The sequence below is a fragment of the Leopardus geoffroyi genome, chromosome E2 (assembly GCF_018350155.1).
Source record: "Leopardus geoffroyi isolate Oge1 chromosome E2, O.geoffroyi_Oge1_pat1.0, whole genome shotgun sequence".
Classification (NCBI taxonomy): domain Eukaryota; kingdom Metazoa; phylum Chordata; class Mammalia; order Carnivora; family Felidae; genus Leopardus; species Leopardus geoffroyi.
The window spans coordinates 57415380-57440300 of NC_059335.1; the positions used below are offsets into that span (position 1 = coordinate 57415380).

Sequence of the window (24921 nt, forward strand, 5' to 3'; positions counted from 1 at the left end):
CCTTCGAAATCCTGCTGTATCCCTCCATCCTTGTAAACATAATATAGTAAAATCAACGTGCAAATGTATTTTTTTGGGCCTTTGTGAAATTTTTTTTAATTTTTTTGTAACGTTTTTATTTATTTTTGAGACAGAGAGAGACAGAGCATGAACAGGGGAGGGTCAGAGAGAGGGAGACACAGAATCGGAAACAGGCTCCGGGCTCCGAGCCGTCAGCATAGAGCCCGACGTGGGGCTCGAACTCACGGACCGCAAGATCATGACCTGAGCCGAAGTCGGCCGCTTAACCGACTGAGCCACCCAGGCGCCCCTATTTTATTTTTTTGCAAATAAAGCTGAGGCCTAGGGCCAGCTGACTGGTGCAGAGGACCTGATGACTCCTTTTCTTGGGGCTGAAAGTGGCAGTGGTGAGACCACCTGCCCACAGGGGCCTTCCGGAACGCACTGGAACTAGACTTTTATGATCACCATGGAGAACACACGAAGCACAGCAAAAAGCATACCGGTGGGCCTTTGGGGCTGGGAAGACCAGGAGGGCCCCCTTACAGAGACCCTGCTCTCTCTGGCACACCAGGCTGTCCTCTGTCATCTCTGAGTCACAGGGCGGAGTAATTCTCTCCAGGCCCTCCTTTGCTCCTGGAGCACTCAGCGGGCCCATCCCACCCAACCGAAAGACACACGACGTCGCACAGCGCCCTCAGGCAGGACCCTCTCTGGTGGCCAAGCAGGCAAGTAGCGAAGGAGTAATGGAAGCTTCCGGAGTGAGCCCTCGGCACGGGCTCCGGAGGAATGCCCCGCCCCTCCCACGCCCCTCCTCCAGCCCCGCCCCCAGCCCTGCGCCCCGCCCCGCCCCCAGCCTGCGCAGGTGCTGCTGGGCCCGAGCCTGCTTGTGCGCCCAGGCTGAGGAGGTTAAAGGGCAGGGGAGTGGCACTTCCTTAAGTGTTGAACCCCACCCCAGCGCGTCATCGCTGTCATTTGGATGGCGCTCCCTTCTAAAAGGTCAGTAATCATTCTGAAGCCTTCGGTTGCCATTTTCCAAGCTGTGAGGGTGGCCTTTTATTTCGCCGTGGCAGGAATGTAATTGCGTTAAGTGGCGCCGCCTTACTCCGACGGCAGGTGTCGAGGGCTTTGAAGATTAAAGTATGAAGCGAAATTAATTATTTAAGGAAAGCACTGGAACCGGAGACAGTATGAACCTGGAGTAAAAACCAGGAGTCGAAATTGTCAAAAACCGGCAGCATGCTCTTCCTGCGGGACGAAAGATAAGTTGCAGCTGCATAAGGCATTGTAATTTACAAACTTGGACGATGTGCGCGCGTCTTACTCGATTGGGCAGGTCTCTGACATGGCTGTAGCCCTCCGATCTGCCAGAAAAGGATGCCCAGGCCCAGAGAGGTTGAGTGCCAGGCACTGGGTCGCACAGCTTCAAAAGACCAGAAGAGGAAACTGAAGTCCAGTTCAGAGCCTCTAGGACTTTGTTCCTCTGGGGCCAGTTCAATAGAAGAAAATGTTCATTCCTGCAGAAAGCGTTCAGTGAGGGCGTCCGTGGCTCTGGCTTTCCCGATTTACGATGTATTGATTTGTGGCTGGGAAACAACCATTCGCAAATGTATTTAGAAAGGAAAATAAATCCCACGGTGTCGATGGGGACGCTTAAGCTATTAGGATTTACAAGGAAGACTTACTGTTGCTTTGGGTAGAGCGTGGGCTGTTCGTTATGGAGTTAACTGTTGGTAACAACACTATAAGGAGGCGATTGAATGGGTTCCCACAGCGCAGCTCTGATCCTGTGCGCGTGGGGAAGCCAGATTTCCATTTGAGCTTAGAATCATCAAGTCCAATTGTCTTCCCAGCTCGACGCTATGAAACGCCTGGGGTTGATGTAATTTTTAGAGGGTGAGATGCTAACTGTCGCTTAATGGGGTAGAATTTGCAACTGTGGTTAAGCACTGGATAATTGGACAGACCCACACAGAAACCTCAGCTGAGCCTCCCCCTCCCCCCCCTACCCCCCGGGTGGTGTGGCTTCAGGCAGGACGCTTCACCTCTCCACTCAGCCTCCACGTCCCCAGTCATCCCCTCGGGCTGAGAGTAGTGTTGTAAGCGGAAGCCTGATGGGCACCTCCTGGGATTGTAGCAAGTGATCCGTGAACATCCCACCGCTCCTACTGTTGCCGGGGGCACTGGGCTGTGTGCACACGTGTGTTTTAAGTCCATGAAAACAGCTAGGAATAAGGAATGGGATCTCAGAGACCTGATTTTCTCCTTTCACTGCGGCTCATCCATGACTCTGAACCCCACCCCGCTTGTTTATTTTCTTTGGGCTCCAATTTCCCGATCTATACAATGGGCTTTAGGGAGATTATCTGTGAATTTCCTGTCTATATCAGACATTCTCAGCATCTGTTGTTCTTGGGGAGACCATAGGAAGTTGGTGGGGCTTGTCAACTGAGGAAGGGGACTCCCCCCCCCCCACCCCCGGGGTGGCCACTGTTCCACAGCAGCTTGTCGGTGCCACGTGGGAGAGCAGGCTCCACAATGACAGATTTTCTTATTTGTTTAAGAAAACTGGAAGTACAGATTTGATGTAAGATTTTGCATATTTAAACGCGAAGAAGGAAATTGAAATGCCTGCCATCCCAAACAAAACCGAGCATCAGATTCAGAGTCAGCCCATATTTGGGGCCCCGGAAGCAGCCACATCTCCAGGCCACCGTATTGTCCAGGCAAGATCACCTTGAGGACTGGGTGATCTTTTATTTTCACGTTGTTTTATTTTGACATTAAGACCCACGTTGCAGCCTTAATAGCACCAAGGAGGAGACGATAAAGGTCCCCGTTCTAGAGACGAAAAAGGTCCCCGTTCTAGAAATGGTTCGTCTGTTTTTAGCTCCTGGGCTCAGCGTGGTTGATGACGTCGTCCTGCGGTCCTGGTGCCTCTAAATCCTCCTCAGACATCTGGATTTCTGCTCTTTGTGCTTCAGCCTTCACCCCACCGGATCCAGGCGGGGTCTCCCACCTCCTTCTGTTACCGTTTTCTCATCGTGCCGATGAGTTTCAGAGTCCTTTGGGGTCCTTTTCAAAAAAAATCATATAAAAATATATGTATCAATATTACCAACCATATCGATACAAATAGGCATCACCTAAAAGGTACCATTGTAACCATTTTCAAGTGCATGAAGCACATTCACCTGTTGGGCAGCCACCACCGTCAGCTCGGGAACTTTTCACTTGCAAAGCTGAAACTCTGTCCCCATTAAATGATAACGTCCCCCTTCCCCTCCCCCACCCCAGCCCCTGCCGCCACCATCTCTATGACTCTGATGATTTCAGGTCCTTCACAGGAGTGGAATTATACAGTATGTGTCTTTTTGCGCCTGGCATATTTCATTTGGCAGACTGTCCTCAAGGTTTATCTGTGTTGCAACAGGTGTCAGAGTTCCGTTCCTTTTTAACGCTGAATAATACCCCATGGTGTGTATATACCTCATTTCGTTTATCCGTTCGTCTGTCGCTGGACATCCGGGCTGCTTCACCATTTGGCTGTTGTGAGTAATGCTGCTGTGACCAGTAGCCACAGGGGGGGAGCTGGTGGCCGCCGTATTGGACAGTGCAGATCTAGAACGTTCCACCATGACAGAAGGTTCTATCGGACGGTGCCGCTGTGGAATTTACAAGATGCATGCACACAAATGTATCTGATTTTGATGGCCAATATTGGCCCTGTTTACAGGAGAGCAAACTGAGGCCCGGATAGCATGGAGACCGATCTAAGTCATGCTGCCTCTGGGAGGCAGAATGGAAATCAGTCCCCCAGATTCCCGGCCAGTGTGCCATGTTCCCTCCCTGTCACTGAAAGTTCACGTGGAACATGGAGGCAGGTGGGGGGCAGGGGGGAGTGAGTAGGTTATAAAGGGTACAGGCTCTGCAGCATTTTTCAGGATTTCTTTTGAAAGAGGAGTAGCATGTGTGTTCATTTCCCGTGTGCTGTGCTAACATTTCTTGCCTCGTGGTTTATTAAATGTAATGGGCCAGATGTTCCAAGGATTATCGCCCTCCTAGCCTGGTGGTGCTGACAGCCTTTGGCTTTAATCCATTTCCTGACTGCAGCAGGCCCAGGAGATTTCACGACCTCTGTAGCCAATTCTCTCCTCTTGCACAGCAATAGAATGTCAGCCTGGCATGTGCCCGTGCAGAATAAAGACTACATTTCCCAGCCTCCCTTGCAGCTAGGTGTGGCCATGTGACCAAGTTCTGGCCAATGGGATGTCAGTAGAGGGTCAACGGGGCAGCCCCTGGGGAATCTTTTTTTGACTATTATTTTTTATGTTTATTTTTGGAGAGGGAGAGAGCACAAGCTGGGGAAGGGCAGAGAGAGAGAGAGGGAGACAGAGGATCCGAAGCAGGCTCCGCTCTGTCAGAGCAAAGCCCGACGCCGGGCTCGAACCCACGAGCCGTGAGATCGCGCCCTGAGCCCAAGTCAGACGCTCAACTGATTGAGCCACCCAGGCGCCCCACCTGGGGATCTATTTGAAGGGATGGCTGGCGGGCCTGTGACCTCTGCCTTTCCAATCTCCCTCATGTCTCTCTCCATACTCTTGCCTTCAGCTGTCACCTTGGTCCCTGTGGGCGAGGTCAAAGGTCAGGAATGGAGTGGAGCACAGCCACCGTGCAGCCCTGAACTGCTAACATTTGGCCTTTCATGTGAAAGAGAACCAAGCAGCTGTCTGTTCGAGCCATTGTTACTTGCAGGCAAATCCAGTCCTCACTGATGAGCAAGGTAAGGACATCAGGCTCTCTCTGTAAGCTGTTACCCTGAGAATAACCTTAATAAGGTAGGGATTGTCAACTGGGGATGATTTTGCCACCAAGGGGACGTCTGGAGTCCGTTTTGATGGTCCCGATCAAAGGCGGGGGCGTGTGCTATTGGTATCTAGGGGACTGAGGCTCCGGACCATCTACAAATGCATAGGACAGAATTACACCGTGCTGTGCTGCAAGAATGACGTGGCTCCGAGTGCCAATAGTACTGAGGTGAGAAAGCTCTAGGTTTCGTTTGGTTTTGTTGCAAAGAAGGACGCTAAAGCCGAAGGGCTTAGGTTACTTGCCTGCAGTGACATAGCTTGTCGATGGCGGAGGCAGGATTCAGACCAGGTGAGGGGTGGGGTGTACCGTGAGCAAGGCTTGGGATGCATTCACCGTGTCCCTCAGATGCCCCGCCTGCTCCCGTCTCGTCTCGTCTCCAGGAGTCAAGCAGCCCCTGTGTTCAGGTCCTGGGTCTGTCACTTCCTGGAAGATTGCCCTTGAGCTGTTTCCTCCCACCCCCGTTGCTTCCCCTCGATGAACGGGGGATAGTCATGCCCACATCCCTGCTGAGTGTGTCGGTGAACCCAGCAGTGTGGCACTGGCCAATCAGGGTGGATCCAGGGGGCCGTAGTGTCCCAGAGGCTCCTGCTCCCTGGGGTGAGCCCCTCAGTTCCCCTGGGGAATCTGAGGGGAGGCGTCATGGAGGCTGGTGGGGGGGCACTTGGGGTGGAGGGAGGATGGGCTGTTTGCTAACTGACGTGGAAAGATTTCTATACGTGCACCTCCCGTACGGCCATTCTGGGATGCGTGGGCCACAATGCTGGCCTGAGCGGACAGACGTAGAAATTGTTCATGCTGGGAAGGTTCGGAGGAATGATCCACAGAGCCAGTCTCCCTTAACCTCCAAGCTCTACCCCTGCTGTGGGTTTAAAGAAATAAAACACAGCCACCACTCAGATGAAGGGTTAAGGGGGAGAGGTGATGTCTGATGAGTTCTGCCTTAGACCAGGGGCTTTGCTATTCCTCACGTACTGTCCGCAGCTTTCTCAGGGCGTGTGTGTGTGTGTGTGTGTGTGTGTGGATTGTTTGCTCTCGTGTTACAGATGAGGGAACAGCGACCCAGAGGGACGGGTACCACTTGGAGGGTTTTGCAGGCATTTACACCACCACCCTGTCAGAGGGCAGGGACGTGCGATTTGGGGTCTGAGGCCATCTCAGGTTTGTGCAGTCAGGCAGACTCTACCACTCCGGAGAAATGGGGACAGGATCCGGCCTCAGTGCACGTTTGGTTCTGTAAGATTGTTCGGTGGGCCCGGCTCCTGGAGTTCACCAGGGGAGAGCCAGACGCCTCAGGACCTTGACCCCGGGGACCCGCCTGCCCTGTTTGCACTCCCAGACTGGCTCCCCGGGTCAGCACCAGCCCTAGCGTCTTGGTGCCCCTTTTCCCCACTTCCTGGCAGAGTTGAGCAGCCTTTGGATTAGGGAGGTGCTAATGATTTGATATCTCAGCCCAGGGATTTAATTGATCCTTTAGCCCAGCTGGAAAAAAATCCCTCCCACAGATAGCTGTTTTATCTTGTGGCCCTTGTCACCAGTTTAATTATGCTAAGTCCACATCAGATGCCTCGATTGAGAGGGAATTAAAAAAAAAAAAAAAAAAAGCCATCGGGCTGGCTGGGTTTCTTTTCTAGACCATTTGGAACCCGATTGCTTGTTATCACCCTCGGAATCAGCAGCTTTCACCTGCAGATTAAAAGGCAACCCCAGAGACCACTTGAAATGCACAATGAGGGAGTTTAATCTTCTCCATGGTCCTGAAACCTGGGTTTTATGGGACATTGCACCCTCCAGCCTTCCGTTTCCCTTCGCAGGCCATCACCCTCGTTGGCAAAAATGGTGCCCCGGGAAAATTCATGCCTCTACAAAGCGGTTAATGGCGCATGAAGCCGTTTCGAAATGTAACTAGAAAGACATTTCAAACATTAACCTTCTGCAGAAGGGCGCTATGGACACGACTCTGGGCTTTGCAAGCTTGCGGGTGGAGCTTTTGTTTTCGTTTTCTTTTTCTTGTGGGTTTTTTGTTTTTTGTTTTTTGTTTTTTTGTTTTTGCTTTTGATGGAAACTTGACTTTAATAAAATTAAAGACTTGGATTTTTCTGCTTTTGCTATAAATTACAAACTTCTCAACTTTGCTGACTCGACCTCAGGACAGTTAGAGAATGACACCTTGAAACGACAAATGCACGGGCCAAAGAACAGTTTCAAGATAGAACTGCATGATTAATGTAACTGTTTTGTAACGCAACACAGCCATCCAAGTAACTGTCTCTCAGGGTTCGGAGGGGCATAAAGGGAACTGACTTTCTGCGGGTTGATGTTAAAACTTAGCCCTGGGGGCGCCTGGGTGGCGCCGTCGGTGAAGCGTCCGACTTCAGCCAGGTCACGATCTCGCGGTCCGGGAGTTCGAGCCCCGCGTCGGGCTCTGGGCTGATGGCTCAGAGCCTGGAGCCTGTTTCCGATTCTGTGTCTCCCTCTCTCTCTGCCCCTCCCCCGTTCATGCTCTGTCTCTCTCTGTCCCAAAAATAAATAAACGTTGAAAAAAAAAAAACAAAAAACTTAGCCCTGTGAGTTCTTCTCAGAAGCTGTCAGTGCTAACCAGCATTCATCGTTAGCAGTCAGGGGTTCCCAGTGTGAATGGGTTTTGATGAAAGGGGACAGACGCAGGGTGAGAAAGCCTGATCCGCCCTGGCGACACCCATCATTACTCCCGTCCAGCGAGCACTCAGGAGCCAGGCACTGTGCGGGGTGCTTTCCAATGCCAGAGGTGTTGCTATGGTTCCATTTTACAGGTGAGTGCATTGAGGTTTGGCGAGTCCGGCCCAGAAGGATGTCCGCGGCCGCTCTCCTGGGAGTTGCTCAAACACAGAAGTGCCCGAATGCCCACCAACGTGGATAAATTGCTCACTGTGTGTTCACAGAGTGGAATCCTCCGCAGCCGTGAAGACTGGTCCCGAGCCGGAAACCAACATGGGTGAAAGAAGCCGGACGTGAAGGGATACACGGCGCTGAATGATTCCATCCTAGGACGGACCGGAGCAGGCAAAAGTAGGATACTGTCCGAGTTTCCTTTACAGAGTGGGGGGGGTGGGGGGGGTGGGGGACAGAAGATGAATTGGAGCATCGGGGGATGATTCGGGACGCTGGCAGGGTTCTGCCTCTCATCTGAGTGGGGGGTGGGGTACAGGAGGCACTTGCTGAAAAGTCATCGAGCGCTGGCCTTTTTCTCCTATATCCTTCCCGTTGTTTGAACAGTGTCGTTGAGCTGTGGCTCTCACGCTCTAAAATCCACCCACTTCAAGTGTGTAAACCGGAGTGGGTTTTCGTGTGTTCGCAGAGCTGGGCAAGCATCACCCCGTCCAGTTCTGGAACCTTTTCATCCCCCCGGAAAGTAAACAGGGACCTGCTAACAGTCACTCCCCGGCTGCCCCCACTCTCCCAGCCCCGGGCAGTCACGACTCTACGGTCCGAGTTACCCGCTCTCGCCGTGTGTCTGCAGGTTAGATTTAAACCGAAATGTACAAGGCGCTGAAATAACCACAGGCCACGGGCAGACACTACCCTACGCCCCTCACTTCTGCGTCCCGCACTTGTCTGTGTTCTTCGGTCAATCACCCGCCTGGCCCCGGAGGCATTCAAAGCTGTGGCTCCTGCGATAGATGATCCGAGGGTGTTTTCCTGTGGGAATATGCCTTGTTTCTCATTTCTCCCGCGTGGGAGCAGGTCCGGGTCAAACCATCCTTTAATGGAGACGGGAGGTGAAGATCATTTGCCAGCCAGTCTCCTGCATCTAAGCTGCGGCTTTCCCCGGACAGCGACGTGCCTCCGGATGGAGTCATTTCTCCGGACCCCTTCACCGGCCCCCACCTGCTGCTCTGGGTGAGTGGAAGAACTGTGTCCCCATGCCTGTCGCCACCCCCACGGGCCTGGCCAGGGGAGCCCGGCACCAGGCAGGACACAGAAGGACAAGTCGGGGAAGGGAACAGAGAGTTGTGCGTCTGGGCAGTTTGGGGACCTGAGTGCCTGGGCTGGGGTCCAGCGGAAGGTTTGTTCTCTTGGCCGATCCAAAGTTAAAAACCGGCAGCCAGCAAATGACCATTTGCGAGGCACCAGCACTTAGTCCTTGTAACACACCCCGAAGGTGGGAATCGGTATCCCGTGTCCCCCGCAGATGGGAAAACCGAGGCTCTGAAAGATGCCCTGAGCCAGGGGCTTAAAACAATTTGTGATTTTCTCACGGTTCCGGGGCCAGCTGGAGTTCCGCTGGATGGTTCTGTGGGTCCCACCTGAGTCCAGTCCCGCAGCTGGGAGCTTGGCACAGGGCTCGGCCGGGGCTGGAACGTCCAAGGTGGCTGTTCTCCGGGACTCTCTCCGCGGGGCCCCTCCTCACAGCTTGGCAGCCGGGCTCTGAGAGAGGAGGTGAGAGCGGCTGATTTTTTCCTTTTCGCTCTATATGCTATTGGGTTAACGAAGTCACAAACCAGCCCAAGGGGCCACTTTTTTTTTTTTTTTTTAATTTTTAAAAAGTTTTTAAAAATTTTTTGACAGCGATAGAACACAGGCGGGGGAGGTACAGAGAGGGGGAGACAGAGGATCCGAAGCAGGCTCTTTACCGACAGCACGGAGCCCGACTTGGGGCTCGAACTTACAAACCGTGAGATCGTGACCTGAGCTGACGTCGGATGCTTAACCGACTGAGCCCCCCAGGCGCCCCAAGGGACCACCTCTTGGTGCCAGGAGCATACAGGGTTGGGAAGGATTGTCGCTGGCCAAGATTTGCAGGAATCTTCCATATGGGATTTATGATGCAGACGTTAGGTGCTCTGCTCAGAGCGAGTACCAGCTGTGGGGGGGTGGGGGGTGGGGGAGGGCTCAGCCGAGGAGGCAATATGCCTGGACAGGGGTAGATAGGGATTTCCGGAGGGGGTAGGACCTCCTCTGGGGTGGCTGTAGAGCGAGGGAGGGACTCTGGCTGTCCCTCAGAGTGTCTGTTGGGTTCTGGTCCCAATTTCAGTTGCCCAGAGCTCGAGCCAGTCCCTGGAGCTCTCTGCCTCGGTTTCCTCACCTGTAAAACGGGGATAACAACCATCCCTCCTTCCTAGAGTTGCTCTGAGGACCCAACAGGCTCTGCCTGTAAAGCACTTAGCGCCGTGTCTGGCACAAAGAAGTTCTCGGACGTTAGCTCCCGTCGCTACTATTCGGGTTAAGGTGAGGGTGTGATATCAGCGACGAGTAGGGTGTTCCAGGCCAAGACGATCCGAAAGAATGTCCTGAGCCTCTGCGAAAACTGGGGGAGCTGAGAGGAAGCGGTGAAAAGGAAGCCCATGTAGCAACAGGCAGAATTTGGGGGGGTGGAGTCACCTGCAAGGGGGTAGACCAGAGAGGCCTTGTGAGCCAAGGACAGGTTTAGGGATTTTGTTCTCAGGGCAGCGGCGGCCTGCTGGGACCAGGTTAAGGCTCTGCTGAGGTCTGGCTGTCTGGCTGCTGTGGGGCCGAGCGGACGGAGCCAGGAGGGGGATGGGGCGGTGAGCGTGGGGGCGGGGCGGAGGCGGGAGGGGGGGCAGCTGACACTGGCAGTCGCTGGGGTCAGAGGCACGAGGGAAAGGCTGGCGTGCGTTCCTCCTGGGTCTCTGGGCTGGGGGCGGGGGTGGGCCCTGCGAGGACGTGGACAGGACGGAAGGACAGCCTTGGGCAGGAGGTGACAGCGGCTCCTGCAGGGAAGGGGGCGTCTTGGAGAGCCCGGCGGGGCTGCCGTGCTGCGTGAGCACCAGGGAGGAGGGCCACTCCCAAGATGGAGAGAAGACCTAACAGTGGCTGGCCCGAGAGGACAGCGCGTCCAGGGGCTTGGCGGTCCGGGGCAGCGGGCTGTGCTCTCCGATGAGAGAGGAATCTTCCTGATCGCAACTGAAGAATGAGGCTGGGGAGCGAGGCGAGGCCCAGGGAGTGGCCCGGAATTTGCACCTGCTCTGGGAGCCGCAGGTGGCTCCCCGGCGTCACAAGCAGAGAAGCGATGTGTTTTGGACGAAGGCCAGAGCGCAGAGGGGCCCGGCGGCCGGTGGGAGAAGTTAGCACTCCGAACGGCATGATTGTCAGGGCCGGCGACGAAGCCGCTAAATCGCCAGCCGGGGGGCCACACATCAGGTGGGGAGGTCATTAAATGTGGGTGTTTGGTGATGGGTTAAGACGATTGTGGAGTCTGATTGGGAGGATTAGGGATGCTGGCTTCGGTCACTTGGCAACCAAAGTCCCTGTCAGGAGGGTGTCGTCGGGGCGCCTGGGGGTAAGCCTCGGACTCTTGATTTCGGCTCAGGTCATGATCTCACGGTTTGTGGGATCGAGCCCCACATTGGGCTCTGTGCTGACAGCGCGGAGTCTGCTTGGGATCCTCTCTCTTCCTCTCTCTCTGCCCCTCCCCTGCTTGTGCTCATGCTGTCTCTCTCAAAACTAGAAATATGATAAGGGGACAAACACGAAAAACTTTTTTTGGCAGGGGAAGAAGAACATTCTGGGTGGAGGGAATAGCGTGTGAAAGCGATTGGTCTAGGAATGGCTTAGGTTGTTTGTGGGACAGCAAAGCCAGTGAGCCTGGGAAGGAGGTGGGGGGAGCGGCAGGTGATGGGCTGGAGGAGGATGGAACCAGGTGTGAGGGCACCACTAAATCGAGACCCTTTGACGTATCAATGACAGCAAGCCAGACCGGTGTTCACCTCAGGGCCTTTGCACCTGCTGTGACCCCCCTGCCTTAGACCTTCTCTCTGCGGGGGTGATTCTTTTTTCATCACTTCCATCTTGACGAGGATGTCGCTTGTTCAGAGACGTCTTCCGCATTTTTCCAGGCACACGTGCATAAAAATGCACTTTTTTTTTTTTTTCCAACGTTTATTTATTTTTGGGACAGAGAGAGACAGAGCATGAATGGGGGAGGGGCAGAGAGAGAGGGAGACACAGAATCAGAAACAGGCTCCAGGCTCTGAGCCATCAGCCCAGAGCCCGACGCGGGGCTCGAACTCACGGACCGCGAGATTGTGACCTGGCTGAAGTCGGACGCTTAACCGACTGCGCCACCCAGGCGCCCCAATTTTTTTTTTTTTTTTTGCAAAAGCTGAAATATCGTATACGTTCTGTCGTAGAATGCAGTATGTTCCGAACGCTTGCCCGAGTCAGTAGAGTTCTGCACCACTTTGATAGGGGCCTGGAGCGCCAGTGCCTACCTACATCTCATTCTCTTAGGCAGTTCTCTCACACCAGGACATTTGTCCCTCCTGCTACCCCGTCCCCGCCCCCCACGTTTTAGCATTATATGCTCTGCAGCGATGAACATCCCTGAGCTTGTCTTGCGTCGCCTCTGTTGTGACTTTGCGTAGCAGATCAGGTGGAGGTAACAGATAAAAGGTCGGCCGGCTCCAGCCAAGTTACGACCGATGTCATTTCAGCGAGGGAGGAAACTAGTTAACCAGGCCCTCTAGCTGGGAAGCAGACGCCTTGCTTTTCCCGGAGTGAATGCCCAACTTCTTTCTTCGGCAGTGGCTGGCTGCTTCCAGCAGGGGGTGTCGTGAGCCCGCCCAGCATCCGCCCTTGTCACCTGCTATCAGCTGCTAATTGACGGAGGTTCCAGTCCCCCCTGGATATTAGCCGGGGCCGCCTTGCTAGCTTTCTCAGTGATTGTTGGCAACCCCGACTCAGATGAATCTCCCTCCCTCCTTCCTCTCCTCCTCCTCTTTTTCCTTCTCTTCCTCTTTCTGCAAATTCAGTTGTGTTCTCCCTCTCTCCCCATCGTGGACCAGTTTTCCTAGACGGCTGTCAGTCAGATGTTGCTGCTTGATGACTAGGGGACTTTACAAACACATACAGGGGACTAAATCAGGTGACACCCGTAAGTGCCCAGGGCAGCAGCTGACTCTTGGAAGCAGTATTTAATTTTTTTTTTTTTTTGGGGGCGCCTGGGTGGCGCAGTCGGTTAAGCGTCCGACTTCAGCCAGGTCACGATCTCGCGGTCCGTGAGTTCGAGCCCCACGTCAGGCTCTGGGCTGATGGCTCAGAGCCTGGAGCCTGTTTCCAATTCTGTGTCTCCCTCTCTCTCTGCCCCTCCCCCGTTCATGCTCTGTCTCTCTCTGTCCCAAAAATAAATAAAAACGTTGAAAAAAATTTTTTTTTAAAAATACACTTGAGGCTGGGGCACCTGGGTGCCTCGGTTGGTTGAGCGTCGGACTTCAGCTCAGCTCACGATCTCACAGTTCACGAGTTCAAGGCCTGCGTCAGGCTTTGTGCTGACAGCTCGGAGCCTGGAGCCTGCTTCGGACTCTGTGTCTCCCTCTCTCTCTCTCTGCCCCTCCCCCACTCATTCTCTCTTTCTCTCAAAAATAAATAAACATTAAAAATACATACGAGGCTCTTTCTTAATTACTAACATTGTCCCACAAGAGTTACAAAAACTGCCAAATTTCACGCGGGGGTGGGAGGAGGGAACTGAGAAAGCAGGTGTGAGGGGGTGCTTTGCCCTTGCGCGGCCCTCGTTCGGCGAGCGGGTGACATTGGAGGTGATTGCAAAGTTGCGGTGGCTCATGGTTCACCCTGGGGCCAAGGGCCTCACCTCTGTGCCCTCCCAGGAGCGGACACGTCCTTCCCCTCACCCTGAGAGGGTCTGGGCCCTGACGATGGGGAGTAGAATTTAGTGAGGAGCAGGGAAGGGCGTTGCGGGAGGAGGGAAGGGCACCAGCGAAAGCCAGTTACTGTGAGTGCCTGGGCTGTGTGGGCACCAGACACACGAAACGCATGGGGACTTCACCCCTGAGCTGCTCAGGGATGGTCCAGAGGCCTTTGCGGCTGTCGGGGAGCAGAGCAGGGTGTGGGCCCCTCAGCCAGGCCCTGGGAGGGAAAGTTAGGCCGGGCTGGCCCCAGGGGACTGGGGCTGGGCAGTTGTGTTGAAGGGGAATCCTTGTTTCAGGGTATCTGGGGTCCAGGTGATTAGAGGTATGTGGGTGGGGGGTGGGGTGGGGCAGAAGGGGGAGTGTACAGGTCTTGGGCCATCGGGTGACTTGGGGCTCATCTCTTGGGGCAGCAAATGACGGAACCCTCAGGTGACAGAGTTCTGATTATAATGCAGCCAGCGCGGTCATTAGGCCGATGGGTGACCTTGGGCAAGCCTCAGTTTCCCCATCAGTGAGGTGGGGATAATAGCCGTGTTTACCTCTTAGAGCTAGTACACGGATTAGGTGTGTGAGCGTGTGAAGTTCTTGGCTTAGAGAAAGACTATCTAAGTGTGATCATTGTTATTACTACTTTTTAAAAAAAAAATTTTTTTTTTTTCAACGTTTATTTATTTTTGGGACAGAGAGAGACAGAGCATGAACGGGGGAGGGGCAGAGAGAGAGGGAGACACAGAATTGGAAACAGGCTCCAGGCTCTGAGCCATCAGCCCAGAGCCTGACGCGGGGCTCGAACTCACGGACCGCGAGATCGTGACCTGGCTGAAGTCGGACGCCTAACCGACTGCGCCACCCAGGCGCCCCTGTTATTACTACTTTTTTAATTGAGTGATGTACGGGATAATTCCTCGTTTGTGTCAGGATAGCCTACACTTTTAATTGAATTTTTTTAACATTAATTAATTTAGAGAGACAGCACACGAGCTGGGGAAGGGCAGAGAGAGGGAGACACAGGACCCGAAGCAGGCTCCAGGCTCCGAGCTGTCAGCACAGAGCCCGACGCGGGGCTCGAACCCACGGACACGAGATCGTGACCTGAGCTGAAGTCGGACGCTCAACCGACTGAGCCACCCAGGTGTCCCTGATTATTGTCATTTTTATGACCAGAATTATTGTTATAATCCTGCTCCCCCGTGCCGTTCCCCCTCCCCCACCCCCCCCCCCCCCACCCAGTGGATGCTGGTTTCCCAATTTCCGCAGCGGAGGAACCAGAGGTGGGGACAGCCACGGGTCGGGTGGGGCCTTCTCGCCGGTTCTCTGTCAGCCCGGAGGCTCCGGGGGCCCCACCTGCCGCCCTGGTGGGGGTGGGGGTGGGGTCGACACCCTCCGTTCAGCCGCTCGTCGTGCCAAAGCTTCGAGCTCTGGTCAGGGGTGCCGGCTGGTACCTCTGATGTCGACACACGCGTCTCTCTGTCCCAGACACGCTTGTCCGTCCCTCCTGCCTGATGTCTGTTCCTTCTGGCCGATCTGCAGGCCCGAGGTCACTCCTCAGCCTTGGATTTTTCCAGTGTCCTCGGTGAGTCAGCCTGCGCCCCTGAGTCACAAGCGCCCTGGAAGTCAGTTGTTGAGGCTCACTGTGGTGAGATCACCACGGTTTGCACCTCACAGAAGTGCTGTGGGCCGTGTTCTGTGCGGAGTCCTTGCCAGGGTTTTCTGTTCTATTCTGCACGGCAGTCCCGGGGCAGGTGCCATCACGCACCATTTGCTGGGGGAAGGGGGGATGAGCCTAGAGCTCAGGGGACATTTCCGCAAGGTGACAGAGCTGGGATTTGAACCCGCGGCCGTCCTTTCTCTTAGCGATACCCGATCGCTGTAGACAAGTTAGAAACTATTGGTACGATTCCATTCTGCCCTCGTTCTACCGTCCAGAAAACGTCCCCACGAGCATTTTTGAAGGGAAATCCAAGGGTATACGCGGGGTCCGCTGTGCATCCTGGCTTGGGTCCTGCTTCCTGCCCGCTTGGTGTCCCGGTCAGTGGCGCTGGGTGCCCCCTGACACCACGACCCTCAAACCTACCCCCTCTCGGTTTGCATTTGTTAATGTACTTGGGAAGGGCTTTGCTGTTTTGGTCGAAAAAAGAGAGACGAGCGAAGAAGCTGTTTCTTGTTTAAGCACCGCTCAGTTGAGACCTTTTGACGTTGTCAGTGCCCTTAGGATGCTTGCAACTGGCCAACTTAGTGCTCCCCTCAGGGCCTTTGCACCTGCTGCGCCCCCTACCTGGAATATGCCTCGACCTTCTCTCGGCGCAGGTGGTTTATTTTCCTCACTCCCACCTTGACTAGGATGTCACCTGCTCAGGGACGTCTTCCTGCCCACCACCCTAGCCAACTCGTTCTCACTGCGCACCCCTGGTTTATTTTCTTCGTAGTGCCCACCCCTCTGGGACTATCTTGTTCATTCGTTTGCTTCTTGTTTATAATATGTCACTTCCCAGTCCCCCCCATTAGAATGTAAGCTCTGCAGATCTCAGGGCCTAGAATAATGGCCCAGCACCCAGGAGATGCTCAGTGAATAGCTAGCTGTCTAACGGATCAATGGAGGGGCGCCCGGGTGGCTCAGTCGGTGAAGCGTCCGACTTCAGCTCAGGTCAGGATCTCACGGTTCGTGAGTTCGAGCCCCGCGTCGGGCTCTGTGCTGACAGCTCGGAGCCTGGAGCCCGCTTCGGATTCTGTGTCTCCCTCTCCCTCTGTCCCTCCCCTGCTCACGCTCTGTCTCTCTCAAAAATAAACATCGGAGAAAAACAGATCAGTGGAAGGTTTCTGCCATCGCTTTGGGTTCTATCAGCTTTTGATCTAGTCAGAGGAAGGAAAAGAGTAAGTTAGAGATGGGAGACAATGGAGAAGTCACCTGTGTGCGTGGCTGGGTGGCTGGGCGGGGGGAGGGGGGTTGACGTGACTATCTGTGCTGATCCTGGGCCCGTTTACCCCCCGGATCCGCCCTCCTCTCCCACTCTGGGGGACGTTCCAGGGGACTGACTCCTGCGGACAGCATGTCCCCTGCTCCCATGTCACTGGGCTCACACAGCGGGAAGCCCTGATGGGAGGCTGGAGGGCAGAGGAAGGGAGAAGCCAGGGTGTTTTTCCCCATCTCTGTGCCGTGGATGAGGCCTTAAGCATTGGCTGTGTCTCATCTGTGGCCCCACTACCACCGGCCTGCCTTGCTGTGGTTCAGCTGCTTCGGGGTGACCCCAGATCCTGGGCCCGAGAAATACCACCCCCCTCTCTTCGTCCCCCCACCCGCCTCCCTACACTGGGGCTGTGGGCCGAGGCTTCTTGTTATTGTCAGTCTCTGAGTTGTTTTGTATACTGTGTAACAAAGGTCCTGCATGAATCCCTCTTTTTTTTTTTTTTTTAATTTGAGAGAGAGAGAGAGAGAGGGAGAGAGAGAGAGAGTACGAGCCAGCGAGAGGAGCAGAGGGACCCAGCCCGGCGCCCCTGAATCCCTCTGTTTTAAATACCCTTTGCTGTTTCCATTTTCCCCTGCTACAAAATCGGTGCCTTGTAACATGAAAGATAAGTAAATAAAAGTCAGGAAAGCAGGGGGCAGCTGATTCCAAGAGGAGGTAGGACCCTGGGCCTGAGGGATAGGCTGTCACCTTCCCTCTCTGCCCGCCGGGACGGGGGCCCTGCCTGCCCGGCCAGGCAGAAGTCACTTTCCGAATTGATGGGCCTGTCACACTGTGATAGATGGCGGGACGGTTTGTTTTGGCCAAGTGATCGGTTTGTTTGCACCAGGCACTGCATAACGAGGGTCGAGGATTCTTGCGTTCTGTTCTTTGTCCCCACTCTTGCCGAGCGAAAGCGTTCTGCACGGTGTCCGCCTGGAAGGGTGGCAAGAACCTCGGGGTGTCCTGCTGTCCCCACTGACCACTCCTGGCCAAGTGGCCTGACTCGTTGACCCCGGGGAGGAAGAAGGAAGAAGGAAGGGGGCACGTGGGATTCTGCACGGGTTGTGACAGTTCTGCATGGGCTGTACAATGTGTCTGTACAGTCGCAGGGGACCCAGTCAAGTCCCTAGTCTCTCCCGGTGGGCTTTTGGAAGGTGAGTTTGTGCCATGTAACGGGAAGCCCGGCTAGGATGGCTCCAGGATCGACCGAACTCAACAAGTCGACAAAGTCACCAAGGACTCAGGGGTTTCCCCCCCTGCTGCCATTTCCGCGTTGGCCTCATTCTCCTGATTGTCCTCTCATGGTGACAAAATGGCTGCTGAAGATCCTGGCATTGCATCCTAACCGGATGAAGCCCAAGTGCACAGAGGAAGCATCACTTTTCCTCCGTGGCCCTTCGCTTTGAGGACCGCTTTTCCCGGAAGTATCTCACCTCATGGGTCCAGACCAGACGGCCGACCCCTTCCTGAACCGATCGCCGGGAAGGGGGCGCGTGGATGCGCGGTTGGCTCAGGCCTGGGGGGAATCCAGCACCCTCATCACTAGACGGCTTTCCTTTGCAGTCCTGCTCCAGCCACCCCGTCCCCGGTCCTCCCCTGATCTCGGGATACGGCGAGGGCTGCCTCCTACCCCTCGGGTCCCCCGTGGGTTTACAGTACAGCGGGCTTGGGGCCAGAGGCAGGTGACCACTGCCTGCAAGATTCTTCCTACCACACCCCCCCTTAACTTGTTGGGTTCCTTCTCATCTCTGGGTTTAGAGGTCGCCCCTCGGATGCTGCTCCTTTCCACCCTCTCTAGAGGGGGCTCCCCATCTGACACGGCACCCACGGTGCCTCCGACTTCTGAGCCCTTATAGCATTTAGCACCATGTACCGGTTTTCTTGGTCTGGATCGTCCCCTCCCTGACGGAGGGGATCCCTCTCCCGTCTCACCCGTCTCTCGCGCTGTCCCCAGGGCCTCTGTGTCCCAGGGAGACACAACATGAGGCTGCCGAGCGGGGACAGGGGGACCGTTTGCTTCCCTGGAAAGTTAAGAGTTCGCTCCGGAAAAGGACCACGGAGTCTCCAGCTCACCCCCCGGGGCCGTGCATCCTGTCCGCGGAGGGGGAATGTTCTCAAGTCCAGCTCTTCCGAAGTCAGAGCTTTTGTGCTCGGGGGTTTTGTTTCGCTTTTCTAATGGCATCCTGAGCAAATGGCACCTCGGAGGGCTTTGCCCGGCTCAGGTTTTGTGGATTGTCTGACCTTGACCCCTGCCCCCCGCCGTCCCCGTGAGGTCGACCTTGAGCCCCGATCCGGACCACAGAGGCAGGAGGCGGGGAGGGAGTGGCCGCTGAGCAGAAGGTTCGGTGACCAGACCAGCCGGAAGAAGCAGGTGCAGGCAGGCGACGGGCAGGCAGGCTTTTCTGCCCCGACGCAGGCAGGGTGTGGAGAACTGAGTTCCGTTTTGTCTCGTCTGGGTAGTTTTGTTTCCACTTTACTTTGATTGAAGTCCAATTCACGTTAAAAAAAATAATAATAATAACCATTTTGGGGACACCTGGGTGGCTCAGTCCATTCAGCGTCCAACTTCAGCTCAGGTCGGGATCTCACGGTTTGTGGGTTCGAGCCCCGCGTCGGGCTCTGTGCTGACAGCTCGGAGCCTGGAGCCTGTTTCGGATTCTGTGTCTCCCTCTCTCTCTGCCCCTCCCCCACTCACGCTCTGTCTCTGTCTCAAAAATAAGTAAACGTTAAAAAAAAAATCTGTCTCTGTCTCTGTCTCAAAAATAAGTAAACGTTAAAAAAAAAAAACATTTAAAAAGCAAGTGTTTGTTTGAGTCCCCGTTCTCAGTTACGCCGAGTAGTTCCCTAGGCGTGGAATTGTTGGGTTTCGGGTAATTCTGTGCTCAGCTCTCCGGGGCGCCACCGAACGTTTGCCCAGAGGACATGCCCTTGCTGTCGTCGCCGTCCGCGGACAGGGCTCCGTTCTTCCCCGTCCTCGCCAAGACTTGCCAGCTTCCTGCGCGTGTGCGCGCGGGCACGTCTGGGTGCGTGCGCGCGTGAAAAGCCAGCTGTCCCGGTGGGCGGGAGGGGACCTCTCACGTGGCTCTGCTTTGCCTTCCTCTGATGACCAATGACATTGAGCATCTGTCCACCTCCCCGTTGGCACCTTGTGTGCGTTCCTCGGGGAAATGAACGTCTCCCCGAGTCCGTTGACCGCTTGTCACACGGGGTCGTTTGCCTGTTGCAGGGGCGAGACTTCTTTTTTTTTTTTTAATTTTTTTTTTTAATGTTTATTTCTTTTTGAGACAGAGAGAGACACAGCATGAGCAGGGAAGGGGCAGAGAGAGAGAGGGAGACACAGAATGTGAAGCAAGCTCCAGGCTCTGAGCTGTCAGCACAGAGCCCGACGCGGGGCTCGACCTCAAACCGTGAGATCATGACCTGAGCCGAAGTCGGAGACTTCTTTGAAATACTCTGCGCTTTTACTTTCGTAGACCTCTCTGTTCGGGTGTCCCTCAAGCTGCGAGGAAGCGCGAGAACCTACAAGAAGCGTGTGTGTGCTCTTCACCCCGAACCCGCTGACGGCCGGCGCGTGGCCCCGTGAGCGTCGTCGCGGGCTCCGCTCGAATGGCAGGCAGGTCTGGACAAGCAGAACTCGTTCAGAACCGGATCTCGGAGGAGGGCCAGGGGCGGCGGTGGTAAGGAGGCCCCCCCTGCGCCCTCTGTCAGCTCAGTGACCCCTTCGAGGGGCGAGGGGTGGCTTGTGCACGAGGCGCGGGGGCCTGGGGGAGACAGAGCAGCAGCGGTCCCCAGGCGCCGTGGGAGCGGAGCGCAAGGCGGACCGGAGAGCCCTTCACCTTGGCTCGCACTTCCTGCCAGAGTTTATTACGGTGACGTTGGTTTTTTTTTTTAATAGTTTTTTTTTGACGTGTATTTATTTTGAGAGAGAGAGAGAGAGAGAGAGAGAGGGAGACAGACTCCGAAGCAGACTCCGTATTGTCGGTGCCGAGCCCGATGTGGGGCTCAAGCTCACGAAACTGTGAGATCGTGACCTGAGCCAAGATCGAGTTGGACACGTAGCCGCCCCAGCCGCCCAGGGGCCCCGTTCTTTTTTCTTTTAAATGTGTGCGTATGTGACTTCAACCTACGGAAAAGCGCGGGAAACATATGCGGACACTTCGGCAACACCCATAAACCAGCATCCTGACTCCGCTCTGTTTTACTGTGGTCACCTCCGGCGATGACCTCTACGGGGAGGGACTTTGTCCCAGACTAGGGGGCGTTCGGTACTGTCTGGAGACATCTTTGGCCGTCGCCCCTGGTGGGGGGTGGTGGGAGAACATCGCTGCCGTCTAGTGGGTAGAGGCTAAGCGTCCCCCAGCGCACAGGGCAGGCCCCGCGTCAGAGGGCGGTCCAGCCCCAGACGTCGAGGATGCACAGCTGGCGGGGAGGGGCAGTTGTGTTCCCGGCTCCTAGGACACGGTCTGGCACAGGCGGTGGCCGGTTGACCTTAGGAAGTCCCAGCAAAGTCGTCTGGGTGGGGGCCCTGGCGGGGGAGCAGACACATCCATGCAGCCACTTGGTGAATGTCTGCTGAGCTCCTACTATGTGCTATGCGCATAGTAGGTGAGAAAGGAAACACCCAAGACAATGACGAGACAGTCCCTACCCTTAGAGCACTTCCCGCGTATTGGGAGAGTCAGGCATTGTCACAAGAAACGTCATTTCCACCGTCCTGTCGCCTGGGTCCTATCCAGCAGAGGCACGCGGGCCCTGAAAGCCCGTTCTCGGGGGAACCCAGCTGGCCTGGAGATCAGAGGACGTTTCTGGGAGGAAGCAGCCCTGTGTTTTGCCGAGAGTGGAGATGAGAGGAAGCTTGAACCGGTTTCCCCAGCACAGAAAACAGGGAAGGGTGTCAGGGAGAGGGAAAAGCGTATAGAGACACCTTGGAGCAAAGAGGCAGGTGGTGTGCATGTGTTGGGGAGGGCAGGTTGCTGCAGCAGGAGAAGGGAGGGTGCGTGGAGGGGCGCTGGGGGCCCTTCGGGGAGAGGCCTGCGGTGTGTCAGGGCTCCTGGCCCTGGCTGTTCATCGGAATCAGCCAGGGACCTCTGGAAACGCCCAGTTCCGATCTCACTGATCCGGGTTCTGACTTCTTTGGTCCAGGCTGGACCTGGGTGTGGGCTTATTAAAACCCCCTCCCGCAGGGGATGCTAACACCCAGGTGGAGAGAGTCTAGGTCAGACCGGCAGGGGCTGTGGGTCGTACATTTTTGTCCCTGTCCTAACAGGGCCAGGGCTAGGTTTTTGGTCTAGGAGGTGGGATATGGAGGGGTTTCACAATCAGATTTGCTTTTTTTTTTTTTTTTAATGTTTATTTATTTTTGAAAGAGAGTGAGGGGGGGAGGGACAGGGAGAGGGAGAGAAGGCACAAGCAGGGGAGGGGCAGAGAGAAAGGGAGACACAGAATCCGAAGCAGGCTCCAGGCTCCGAGCGGTCAGCACAGAGCCCGACGCGGGGCTCGAACCCACGAACCGTGAGATCGTGACCTGAGCCGAGGTCAGATGCTTCACCGACTGAGCCCCCCAGGCGCCCCAAAACCAGATCTGCTTTTGACGGAGAAACGAAAACAAGTGGTCGCGTCGCATGGAAGAGAAGCAAAAGAGGTCAGTTGAGAGCCGGGCCCGGCAGCTAGAGAGGGGCCGATAGGACCAGCGCCTTGGTTGGGGATCACGGGTGCAAAGAGCCAGCCTAGCCCTCAAACCTGACCTTTCAACCAGCGTGCCCGGGCTTTGTGGCTTCCTCCTGCTGGAAAGGGGACGCTTTTTCCTGCAGCAACGCTGAAATGGAAGGAAGTAAGGGAGGTCCCCTGGCCAGGGCCAAGGGGTCAGTTCCTAGGAGGTCTGGCCCTGGGGCCACCGGTCACTCTGGGGGCAGGGGGAGGAGGCGAGGAGCCTTGCTGGAGAGAGAAGCTGAGAGCTCCCTAAATGGGAGGACATCAGCTGAGGGGGAAGGGGGAGGCGGACAGTGAGTGGAGGTCAGTAACGGGACGGCGGAGTGAACTGAGTTCAGGGTCAGGCTGTCCAAGAACAAACAGCCCAGGGGACATCTGTTTTCATTCACAGCCCGGAGCAGAGCTGGGCGGGGCGGTTCCTGAGGCCGGCGGCCAACCTGAGGGCCTTTTCCCCTTGGGGCCACCCTGCTCGTACAGAGGACATGATGACAAAGGGCACTTCCCGTGCACCCAGTGGGCTCACCCACACTATCCATTTAATCCTCCCAGCTTCCTGGCTCAGAGAGGGCGGAGGCTCGCCCCAGGTCACACAGCGCTCTTGGGACCCCGGGGCCATCTCCAGGCACACTGCCTAGGGCCCACCAGACTTTGAGGGGCTCAGGAAAGTGACTCGGTTTCTCTTCAAGTCAGAACCGAAAAAAGAAAGCATTCCAGCTTGAGTTCTATTTGTCTTTTCATCAAGGCACTTGCGGTAGGATCCTTGTCATCCTTGTTTTTGCACAGAGCACGGGCCCAGGAAGGCACGATCCCCGCGGGCCCACAGCAGCGCGCTCTAAGCCCGTCTGTCTGTCCCTCCGCATCCTTCAGCGCTCAGGTGTGCGGTCACCTCCCCGGGGCGCCCTCCCAGGACTCCTCTAAGTCTCTGGCGTGTCCGTGTGACGCGTGGACTGATGTCACCCTGACCCCTTTCGTGGAGCGTTTACTTGCTTGATCTGGTCAAGGTGGGGGTGTCCGATCAGGGCTGCAGGGCGATTCCTTCCTGGACCCTGTAACTGTGACCTTGTCCTCTGCTCTTCAGAGTGGGAGCCCTGAGCACTTGTGCCCTTTTTGGTTTCAAAGGAGACCGTTTCCTGTCTTTGCAGAGGGAGAGAGGCCTTGGCAGGCGCCCAGCGGGCCCCTCGCTCGGCGCAGAGGACCTGAAAGGCCATGCCAGCCCCAAGGCTTTCCCAGAGGAAACCTCGCCCCCGGATCCGCAGGAAGTGATAGTCAGGGGCTGGTGAGTCCCAGACGGACGGCCCACAAAGCTTGGGAGCCGATCCAGACCTCCGCCGCTCGGAACATCAAGTTCTGAGGCTGGGCAGAGACCCGGGCGGCTTTGCCGGCCCCGCGATCCCGGCTGGGCCCCGGGCCCCGGCTGGCCTCCCCCGCCCTGGCGCCCGCTGGGCCGTCCAGCCTGGCTGTCGGGCCGGGCTCCTGCCTCGATTCTGATCAAAGGAAAGCGGCTGGTGTCCCGGGCAGATTTGTTCCCTGTTTACTTCTCTTCCCAGAGCCTTTCTCCTGCCGCATTAAGACCTGTAGTTCACGTGTCCCTGGGCCGTCACCCCTCCTGTCCTCAGGACTTCGGAGGGTCCTTTTTAGAAGTTAATCTTTGCAAGAAATTACCTGACGGGTCCCAGCTCGGCCCTGGGTCCCTGGGATCCGAATGCTGCCGCGGGGGTGACTTCTCAGCTCAAGAGCCTTTATCGAGCGCCTGTTGTGTGCCAGCCCCGCGCCGTGTCCTGGGGGCTAGGAGATGCACCTGACTTTTGTCCTGCCTCTCTTATCTGTAGACGAGGCCCCCTTCCTCGCAGGGTCGTCGTGACGGCTACATTTGTTCCGTGCACCGACGCAGGCCAGGCCCTGTGCAGGCAAATAAGAGAGGCGCGGATGCTTGACCTTTTGGAGCTGGCGTCCGCCTCGGGGGTCTCTGAGCCCCTCCTGCCACTGTAGCCAAGACGACAAAGTCAGTGTCACAGGTGAAAGAACTGGGCCGCGCGGCACAGGCCTTCCCAGCAGCACGCAGACACGGGCCGAGCCGGTTCGCCCCCCGGGCGCGTCCCTAAGTCTGGGGCTGGGGGCCCTTCTGTCGCGGGGTCACAGGGGCCTGGGGTCGAGCCCCAGCTCTGCCGCTGGCCGCCAGACCGCGGGCGGTCTTGCACCTGTGTTTCCTCCCCTGCGAAACGGGCGTCACCAGAGGGGCTGCTTGTGCGCAGCAGGCGACAGAGCGTTCGTGAAGCGCTGAGCCTGGCGCTTTTCCGCGCCCAGCCCTAACACACACGGGCCGGCCCCGGTAGGCACACTCACGACGCGTGCAAACCTTCGCCGACCCCTCCCCAAGGACCCCATGACGCAGCTGTCTGCTCGGCCGCACGCGAGGCGAGGACGCTGAGGTTTCCGCAGCCGGGCTCGGCCGGTCCCCACTCAGCACCATGTTCCGAAGAAGCTTCCATGGGCAGAGCCTGTCGGCTCAGCTCAAAACTTGGGTGAGGTGGCAGCTGCGAGCCGCCCCACCCCCACCCCCACCCCCTCCGGCCCAGGGTCCTCCCCCCGCCCCGGGAGCCAGCACACCTCCTCCGGGAGGGGACCGAGCCTGCACGCAAATGCTCATTATCCCAATGTGTCCCGGCCACGTCTCTGGCGAGCCCGTGCCCCCCTCCTCCTGCCTCCACCGTCTCAGCTGCCCAGGCTGCACACATCTATGTGGCCACTCTGCG

General features: G+C 56.3%; 2 long non-coding RNA genes across 3 annotated transcripts; both read left to right on the top strand.

The window, feature by feature from the left end:
• Positions 1-876: 876 nt before the first annotated feature.
• LOC123578360 lies at positions 877-7925 on the top strand. Of its 2 annotated transcripts, none has more exons than XR_006702332.1 (3): positions 877-999; positions 4612-4783; positions 7788-7925. It is a non-coding gene; the product is annotated as an uncharacterized LOC123578360 (long non-coding RNA). The 2 variants fall into 2 exon arrangements; XR_006702333.1 differs by lacking the exon at positions 877-999 and adding an exon at positions 2903-3551.
• A 664-nt stretch (positions 7926-8589) lies between these two features.
• Positions 8590-24756, top strand: LOC123578361. The gene is made up of 3 exons (XR_006702334.1): positions 8590-8745; positions 23311-23444; positions 24546-24756. It is a non-coding gene; the product is annotated as an uncharacterized LOC123578361 (long non-coding RNA).
• Positions 24757-24921: the final 165 nt, after the last annotated feature.